At 43.1% G+C, this 9,277-nt stretch overlaps 1 pseudogene; it reads right to left on the reverse strand.

Annotated features, from left to right (window-relative positions):
• Positions 1-1,530: 1,530 nt before the first annotated feature.
• On the reverse strand, positions 1,531-9,277 carry LOC106146887 (annotated as a pseudogene).

Below are 9,277 nucleotides of genomic sequence, written 5' to 3' on the forward strand. Positions count from 1 at the left end.
AAATAAAGTTTTTTTGATTCAACAATAAAAACTGCTCGAATACAATTCCTGACCCTCATAGTATGAGGTAGACACAGTTACCCCCATTTTTCATGCAAGGCAGTTTAAAACACTCAAATCAGCTGCCTCACTCAAGGCCACTGAGCTAGTAAGTGACTGAGTCCGCCTCCTCTAGAGAACTCTCACCCACTGTCACTGTTTCTCAGGACATTCAAAAGACAACCAATCGACCAAGAGAACATACAACATGCTACAGCAGTTCCCAGTCTTTTCTGACTCGTATACTTCGTTCATGATAATAAAGAACTTCACAGACACTGTCAGGATTTTTCTAAATCCTATTTTTATCACGTATGATAAAAGAAGATTTTAATCCTTTTATGCCTAGTATTCCGTTCTTGGAACTCCCACAGCAACAGAGGAATAAAATTTTTTTCTCTTCCAATTATTTTTTTTCTTTTAAACAGAATCTTGCTTTGTAGTTCAGGTTGGTCTTTTTCTTTCTTTCTTCTTTTAAGTTCACTTAATAATTAAAGACAAAATCTACTTTGAAATCTGGTCAGCTCATAAACTTCTCTCTAGTAATTCCCTTAACTGTCCATTACAGATTTTTAATAACACATTTAAAACTCCTACTAATCACAGGTCAATGATGGGCTTCACCATAACGTTTTATACAGTACGTTCTCTCCTCCCACATCACCTCAAAATTCATTTTTTCAAAAACTGACAACTCAATACCCGAAAGGGGATCCACAGTGACACAGTGTGCTGTCTAAAATGACTTAACTAAAACAATTCCGTAGTGCCCCCAGCAGAGTTCATGCCAAAGTGAAGCATGGCACTTCCAATGCTATCTTCTAGAAAATGAACAGAGGCATGACAGTTCCGAGTGGTCTCTCAGAGGCATGACAGTTCCAAGTGGTCATTTAAATACAGAGATTACCAATGGCTAACATATTCAATGACAGGCCTATAGGCTACCATATTCAGTGATTACATAACCTACACATCCCTTACGGCTTTTCTTACCAATATCAAATATAAGAGAAAGTCTATTTTAAAAGTCTCGGGTATTTTCAACAGTTTCTGAATTATCTATAGAAAGCTCTGATTTAGTTGTATACAGTTTGATATGTGTCCACCATTAAATCCAGATCATGTTTTACATCAAAATTTACGTTAAGCAAAGCCAAGTTACTTGACCTTTGGTCTGTCAAAGTGTTCCTCAAGTATGCTTTGAGACGCTTTCGTCCGTTTTTAGAGCGTTCTTTCTCAACTTTCCTCACAGGAAGAATACACAGGACTTTCAGTAAGGCATACACATTAGGAAAAAGCTTGACGCCAGGCAAATGGAGGGCTTCACAAATGGTAGATGGAAGCTTTATGTCTTTCCCTCTGCGTTTCCATGTGATTCTCCAACAATGAAGCTCAGCTGAGACTGTGTCAGGATTGGGTAAGTCGCTTCTGTACGTGTCGGCATGATGTTCCTCTGATGTGCTGAATTTGAGCTGTCCCATGACTGAGGGTACCAAAGACAAGCATTTAAGAGCTTTGAGGTGCTGTTCTGAGAATGTATCTAAGTTCCCGAATAATGTGCTCCACTGTTGGGACACTTAAGGTTTCTTTATGGTAACTCTCGGAGGTTAACTGAGATTCTAGGTTATCTTGCTGAGCCCTACGAAATTAGCCAGCGAGTTTCATTTGAATATCAAGTTTGTTGCCAAATTTACGGCTTCCTCAAACCAAAACTCTTGATAACCTTCAATGTTTTCCATTACTGCACTGAGTGTAGTACAGCAGTCAAGCTACTGGCTGCAAAAAAGATATTCAAAGTTTGTCCCTGGAGATTTTTCCCAAAGGCCCTTGTAAAAGATAAGACATTTTTAAGAACAATGGTAACAAAATCAAAATGTCACTGCACTACAGAGTACAAGGGCTCGGCCAGCTATACAGTTATTCCATCTAATATTTGGGTCACTATTTATACCGTCTAAACATAAAACAGGAGGTCCAGTAAAATTTCAAAAGCGTCGTGCCTGCCTGTGCACTTAAAAGTCACATATTTCCTTCAGTGCCTTACCCCTTTCTTCACTGTTCTGAGAAAGAACAGAAATTGCATTGTCAAGTTCTAAAAGTAGTTGTAGTGATCGATGGAAAAAAGAACAAACTTCCTCAATTGTTCCTAACCCAACTGATACCCCTACCGCAGGCACTGATTTTGCCAACCACATGTTTAAGGCACAGGAAAAGCAGAGTGTGCAGATAGCTTGGGGATATTTCTCTAGACGTCTAGAAGCAACAATTTTCATTTTAGAGGAAAATCCACTGGACACAATATACCCCTGGCCACGACAATACTCCATATTCACTCCCCACTTCTCAGTTATTGTAGTGTGAAATTTAACAGCCAAAATTACTACATCAGCTTCATAAGGCAAGAAGCCCACACACTCTTCTCTTAGGTTATGAGATTCATCGACAAACCTCACCGAGACAGGTAAGAATTCCCCTGCTATGTCCACCACGTCATCAGTAATGATGGAAAAGAAGTGTGAGTCTCTCACCTCCCGGAGGGTTTCTCCCCAAATACAGCTCTCACAGACCGCTAGCACCTGTTTCTGCTGTGTTTTTGAACAAAACAATGTGTTAACAGCTGTGGTCTCAAAGCGCTTTCTCAGAACCTCTTCACCAGAATTTATCCGGCACTCTAGCAATGCTTGAAAGTTCTCAGGCGTAGAGACCTTCCGGAATTTCTCATGCCCATCCAAAGGTATGTTTTGTTTTCCCATAAGAATCAAAATGTCAAACAGAGACTTTAAGTGTTCTGTTTGCCTTCTCTTCAAGGTTAAAGGTAAAATGCCTCCATCCTGCTCCTCCCTACCACTTCTGCACTGGGATTCTGAGCACTGCTACTGTTTGTTTCTTTATGTTTCTATTTCTGTTCAGAAGTTTTGTCCACAGGTGAAGGCCTTTTAAAAGGCCTTTTAAAAGCTGAGTCATTAACACTATTACTTACTTATTTTCTGCTTCAGTGTCCTGATTTCATCTTCGCTCAATTCTTTTATTCGTTTTCTGTGTCTACTATGTGGATTGTTCAAGTGACCCGTAAGACCAGATATTGTCAGTATTGCATTATCTCAAAGAACAGTCCTATAAGGACTCTCCCAATGACTTCACAAGTATCTGCTTCAATTAATTTTGGGAAATAAAATAACCCAATCATTCTTTAGTTTTCTGATGCCTCTGAAAAATGTATAGTTCTACAGATCACAGAGGTCTCAAAGTGTCTGGCGCACAATCGATGTTTATTTAGCTGATCAGGTGTTTTATCTTCTAAGCCTGCTCTCCTACAATTCTCCACCCACTTCTGCCGGATCCCGCGGAAACCGGAAGAAGGCCAGGTGGGACTGAGCGCTCTTCAGCGTGCAGTTGGGGGCCACGCAGAAGTTCGGCATCAGCGCCCAGTCCTCCCTTCCCAACCTCCCCTGGGCAGCCCGCCCGCCCGCTGGGGCGCGGGAGGGGAGCAGGTCAGCTGGCGGGCTCTGCAGGGCCTGCGTGTGGGGGGAGGGGCGGGCGCTCGAGGAGCCGGGAGGCGCAGGAGGGGCGCATGGTCCAAGGCGGGCCTGGGGGCAGCTCCACACTGCTGTGAGGGGCCAGGAGGATTTACTGCCGCCGCCACCGCTCCAAGTTGGGTCTTAAACTTTGCTGAATGGGTATTAAAACAAAGATTGAGCGGCCAGGGATATAGCTCAGAGGCTCAGTGCATCCCCGGCAAGCACAAGGTCCTGAGTTCAATTCCCAGTACCAAAAACAAAATCAAGAATGAAAACAGATTGAAATTTAGCTGTGTTTTAGCATGAAGATTCTAGAAATAACATCATCCTATCAACGTACCCAGTATTATCCAACCCTGCTATGCTTACATGTATAGAAAATTAATGACAGCAGGTTGTTAAAGCAGTAGCTCAGATCTGAACTGAAAGAATGGTAAGCAACACCTGTATCTTGTACAGACACTCAAATGACAACTGCAAACAAGACAGTACAATCAGGATGGCACCATCCACACACAGCAGGAGCTGGAATGAATAAATGACCATGTAGGAAGCTGTTCTGTAAGAAATCATCTGACATGATGTCTTTTAGGAATTGGACACTGTAAGAAAAGAATGACTTATGAAAAGTAATGGGTTATACAGTAAGGGGTAACATCACAAAAAACCAAAAGCAGACTATAAAATAATTAAGGATAAATTTTACGTTCAGAATGTATCTCTTCCAACAGCCATCAATTCAAGGCCAAAAATTTTACTTTCCTTATACTGGGACAACACTGAAGCGGAGTGCAAACTATTCAAATTGGGAGATAGCTCCCTTAAATCAACTACCTTGGCTTCATCAAGAAAAATACAGGGGCCAAGGATATAGCTCAGCGGCACAGCACCTGCCTGGCAAGCGGGAGGTTGTGATTTCAATTCCTGATGGGGGGGGGGAATCCAACACAATGAATTTGAAAAACAGTATCTTCTGTCTTTCAAAGTCACTTTGGTTTTTTTGGAGGGGTACTTACCAGGCAGGTGCTATGCCGCCGTGCTGTATCCCTGGCCCCTGAAAATAGCATCTTCTAAAGCTAAACGTATGTATCCGGGGATGGCAAACCTTTTAAAGTTTTCAATGATAACACACAGCCCACTGTGGCATAAGTCCCGCAGGTTCGCCACCACGGGTATGAACTACGACCCAGCAGGACCCTTCTCACTTGAGCACTAAACTCCATCCAAAGTCAAGTTCCAGAGTGTTCACTGCAGGTTTATTCCTGACAGCCCCAAACTGTAAACAGCCCAAATGTACATCTTCAAATTTTCCTTCAAGTTTTGGGTAGCTGGCCCTACCCAAAAAAAAAAAAATGGCATGTGATCTAGCAACTCCAAATCTCTTTTGACTCACACAGTTCTTTCATGGTAATAAATAATGTAACAGATCTTGTCAGGGTATTTTTATTTTTATCATATATGATAAAGTAATTTTTAGTAAGACGTATTTTTTGATACATAAGTGTACATATTTAAGGAGCACAATATGACATTTCACTAGATGTACACAAGGTATCCACTGCTTTTCAATAATTATTAGTAATGAACAGAAATTATGATATAGTTATACATTCTCGTCAGCAATGCAATAGAACAAAATATTGCCACTCAGTGTGCACCAATATTAGATAATACTAGCAAATGAAACCCCACAAGTGCATGCTGCATAAATATATTTATATCAAATTCCTAAAATGGCAAAACCAATCTACCGTAGGTGAGGCCAGAACAGGCAATCTTTTGTGGTGGTTCCTTAACTGCAGTGGAAGTTATCCAGATCTACGTGTGATGTCACAGAACCGTACAAACACTGTACCCACGATGATGTCCTGGTTTTGATATTACACTGTAGTTAAATAAGATGTAACCACTGCAACTCTATGTACTATTTTTGCCAAAAGAGAAAAAAGAAAGATAAAATAGGAAAAAATCCTGGCTCTTAAGTTACCATTCACTGAAAGAGGACTACAGAAAAAATCAATGTAGTAATTAAATTTTATTCCACATAAAATAGTCTATAAAGATGACACAGCCCAAAGAACTCTACCTTATTTTTCATTTAAGCTATGACAATTAATGACAAAAACAATTTTTTGGGGGTTTTGTTTAATCACTACTGCACAAAACCCAGAGGATTAAACCTAGGCCTTGCATATAGTAGGCAAGTGTTCCCCCACTGAACTATACTCCCAGCACCACCTCCATGCTTCCATTTCCAATCCTCTTCCCTCAGCTTCCAAGGAGCTGGGCATATGGAGGTACAACACCGCACCCAGCTGAGAAATTGTATTCATTCAAGTATTAAGCCAGAGCAACTTACCACATCAAGTTTTGACCATGCCTCATAATCGTAAGATTTTATCCTGTTTTTAGTGTTTTCCTCTTTGGTTTTTTTAGAAGACTCTTTCACTTTCCCTTTCTTCTTTTTCCTAAAATTCCCATTTCGAATAGGAGGTAAACTCTGGAGAGAAAAAAAAGCACCATTTTGAGCATTCTGCTCTGTTATTTTTTGTGTAACTAGCAATGTTTAAACTTTTCACTAAATTATATATTCAAGAAGTAATTTCTCAATTTAATTTTCAACTGTTTCAAAATATCAATCTACCAATTTACCATGTTCACTTCTAAGAATTATGCTTTAAAAAATAAGAATTATGCTTGAAAAGTTTAATTCATCTTTTGATGAATGTTGAACATTGTTCAATCACAAATATTATCTGGAAATTTTGTCTCAAAAAAAAAAAAAAGTTTGGCTGAACTTAGGCAGCATCCGCATTTTTATGCCAGTATTATACAGTAATATATCACTAAATACATAACTATCCACATTATTTTCATATTTCACAAACACCCCCTACACATTTCATGACGCTGTTCATTTACCTTTAAGTGTCATCCTTTTCGCAACTATTTACTAAGATTTGAAATGCCTCATGGGCTGTACAATCAATACAATTATTACAAAGACTCTGTAAAAAGGAAAACTCCTAAAAATATTGACAGTGAAGCCAACTACTTCAATTTTGTATTTTCACAAAGCAATTTTAAAAGCCATGCCTTGCTTTAAAATATGAAGTTCCACTAGCTACTAAGTTAGGAATTCTTACTTTACCTCTTCAGGAACACCGCTCTGTCTTCTCAGCTCCATATCCTTCTGCTTAATGTCTTTCTCCCAGTTTTCTAAATCCCTCATAAAGTCTTGTAATTCTTCTGCATTTTGCTTCACTTGTAGTTGTAATTCAACGGCTTTACTGGTTGAAGTCATTATGGCCTGCAGAGTTTTGAATAACCAAACTCTGAGAGAGATTAAATACACTGACAAATGCTCCTCAAATTGCAAAGAGTTATTTATCCATAACCCTGTCATAAACTGACGATACTTAAGTCAAAAATGTATGTAATCTCCCTAGCCTACCAAACATAATTTCGCAAAATAGTACAACTAAATATCAGTTGTATCTTTGTGATCACACGGCTGGGTGGGAGCTGCAGCCCACTGTTAACAGCCAGCACTGCAAGAGAGTACCAGGTATCACTCAGGGAAAGATCAAATCCAAAACTGGAAGCAGTTTCTATTACATCATATTGCTGCTCACCACCATAAAGTTGAAAAATACTAAGTGGAATCTTAAGTCGGGGGTGGTCAGGCTTATTTCTCTGAAACCTAATTTAACAATTTTTCAATGCTTCATCAATGGCCAACATACAGCACAGAAGTCCACCTGAAGTTATGCTGAATAAGCAAACTATCAATTATCTCCAGGTGCGGTGGCGCATGCCTGTAATCCCAAGCACTAGGGAGGCTGAGGCAGAAGGACCCTTCCCAGTTGGAGACCAGCCTGAGCTACAAAGTAAGCACAAGGCAGCCTGAACTGCATAGCCAGACCCTGTCTCAAAAAGACAAAAAAACAAAAACAAAGCATCAGTGTAATAGGAGTCAACTGTTGGCTGAATAAACACACAAGTTTGGTCATCCTAGAAACACAGTATGAATAAAAGGCAATGGGGTTAGGAAAAAAAAAAAAAAAAATCACTGGAATTAGCAAGTAGTCCATGGTAACCAACTGCTGCTTATCTCTAGAATTTATAAGCATACCCCAATACTTCTTTTACTCCTTGTTCTTCCAACATTTACTGAACTTCTACATGGTAGGCTCCATATCAAGATTTAGGGACGCAAAAAAACAAGAAAGGCAAGGTCTCTGGTCTAATACAGAAGAAGTAACAGAAGGACGGAGTGGCAAAATCTCGTCAGGAGAGGTTTCTCAACCTTGGGACTACGGACCTTTCGGACTGAGTAATTCTCTGTTAAGAGGTGCTGTCCAGGGCTCATGCAGCCGGTTGGCAACAACCCTGTCCTCTACAGGCTCAAGGCCAGGCCAGCACTACACTTTTCCCTAGGTCGCGGCCAAATAGCCACAGAAGGCAGAATAACCACTGGCAGAGAAGCACGAGTTGAACTGTGGAGCTGGTCAAGAAGAGGCATAAATCAGAGGGTGGTGGCATCAGGGAGAAGTCCGCGAAGATGCTGAAGCTGCAGTTAGGTTTCAAAAAGGGCCAGTTGGGTGAGCGGTAAAGAAACTGAAGGAGAGCAGAAAATCGAAGAGGCACAGATTCTCAAGCGCCAGGCCGTGGGGTCTGCCCTGGCTGTGCTCTGAAAGCCCCGGAAGGTACCGGGTGGTAAAAGGTGACTCGAAGACTAGTTACACTGAGGCGGAGCGCCCAGCGACTCGGACGCTGCTCCCTCTAGCTTCCCGGCTTGGGAGCCCGTGAGATGAGTGATCGCACTCAGGACGAGTCAGGAAATACAATTCTAAAGGAGGTTTCAGAGTCGGAGGGCAAAGGTGCGACAGGATCGCTCTAGCGTGGGACAAGCGGATCTGGGAGCTCAGCCATCAGCAGGCAGCGACCAAGGACTCGAGATGACTTTGAGCGTCACCAACTGGGAGCGAGAATCCTGGACTGGGGCCCGTGTAGCCACTGCGACTCCTGGAGGGTGGAGGCCTAAAAGGTGCTACCATCTAGGAAAAAGGAGGAGAGGCGCCAGCTCGGGAGAAACAGGCAGCACCACCTTAGGAGAAAACCAGATGTGCTGACCACAGGGAGCGAGCTCCGGACGGTGGGAAGGCGGGCGGTGCCGGGCACCCGAGGGCGCCCGAGGACACGGAGCGCCTGGATTCGGCCACGTAAAGGTTACTGCGGGTTCCAACGGCGTCCTTTTACAGGGTGCAAACGAGTCAAGTAAACGAGATGAGACGGCAACGTAGTATCCGCTCCCGAATCTCGCCGGGGTGATCAAGAACAAGGAACAAGTCACAGGGAAGACGAGGAGATCCAAGGCGAGGTCCCCGAGGGGCGGGGGCCGCTCAGACCTTAGAGAGGAGAGCGTCGGATGGAAGGACGGGTGAGGGCCTCCCCGGGAACGGCCGAAACGCACACCGAGGAAGGCAGCAGGCAGCGCCGCCCGCGACAGCTGCCCGGGCCGGAGCCGCCCTCCAGCGGCGCGGCGTTCGGTCACCACTCAACACGCGCTCACGCAGAACTTGGGCGACGCTCTGCTGGGGTCCGAAAAAGAAAAAAAACAACCGCAAAGGCTGCGCCGCGCCGCAGCTCCCGGCCCGGGAAGACCGCGCTTCTCCGGAGCCGCCCGCCCGGGACGCCGCCGCTCCGCGGGGCTGAGA

This window comes from Chinchilla lanigera, unplaced genomic scaffold (genome assembly GCF_000276665.1).
Source record: "Chinchilla lanigera isolate Chin_1 unplaced genomic scaffold, ChiLan1.0 scaffold00099, whole genome shotgun sequence".
NCBI classification, from domain to species: domain Eukaryota; kingdom Metazoa; phylum Chordata; class Mammalia; order Rodentia; family Chinchillidae; genus Chinchilla; species Chinchilla lanigera.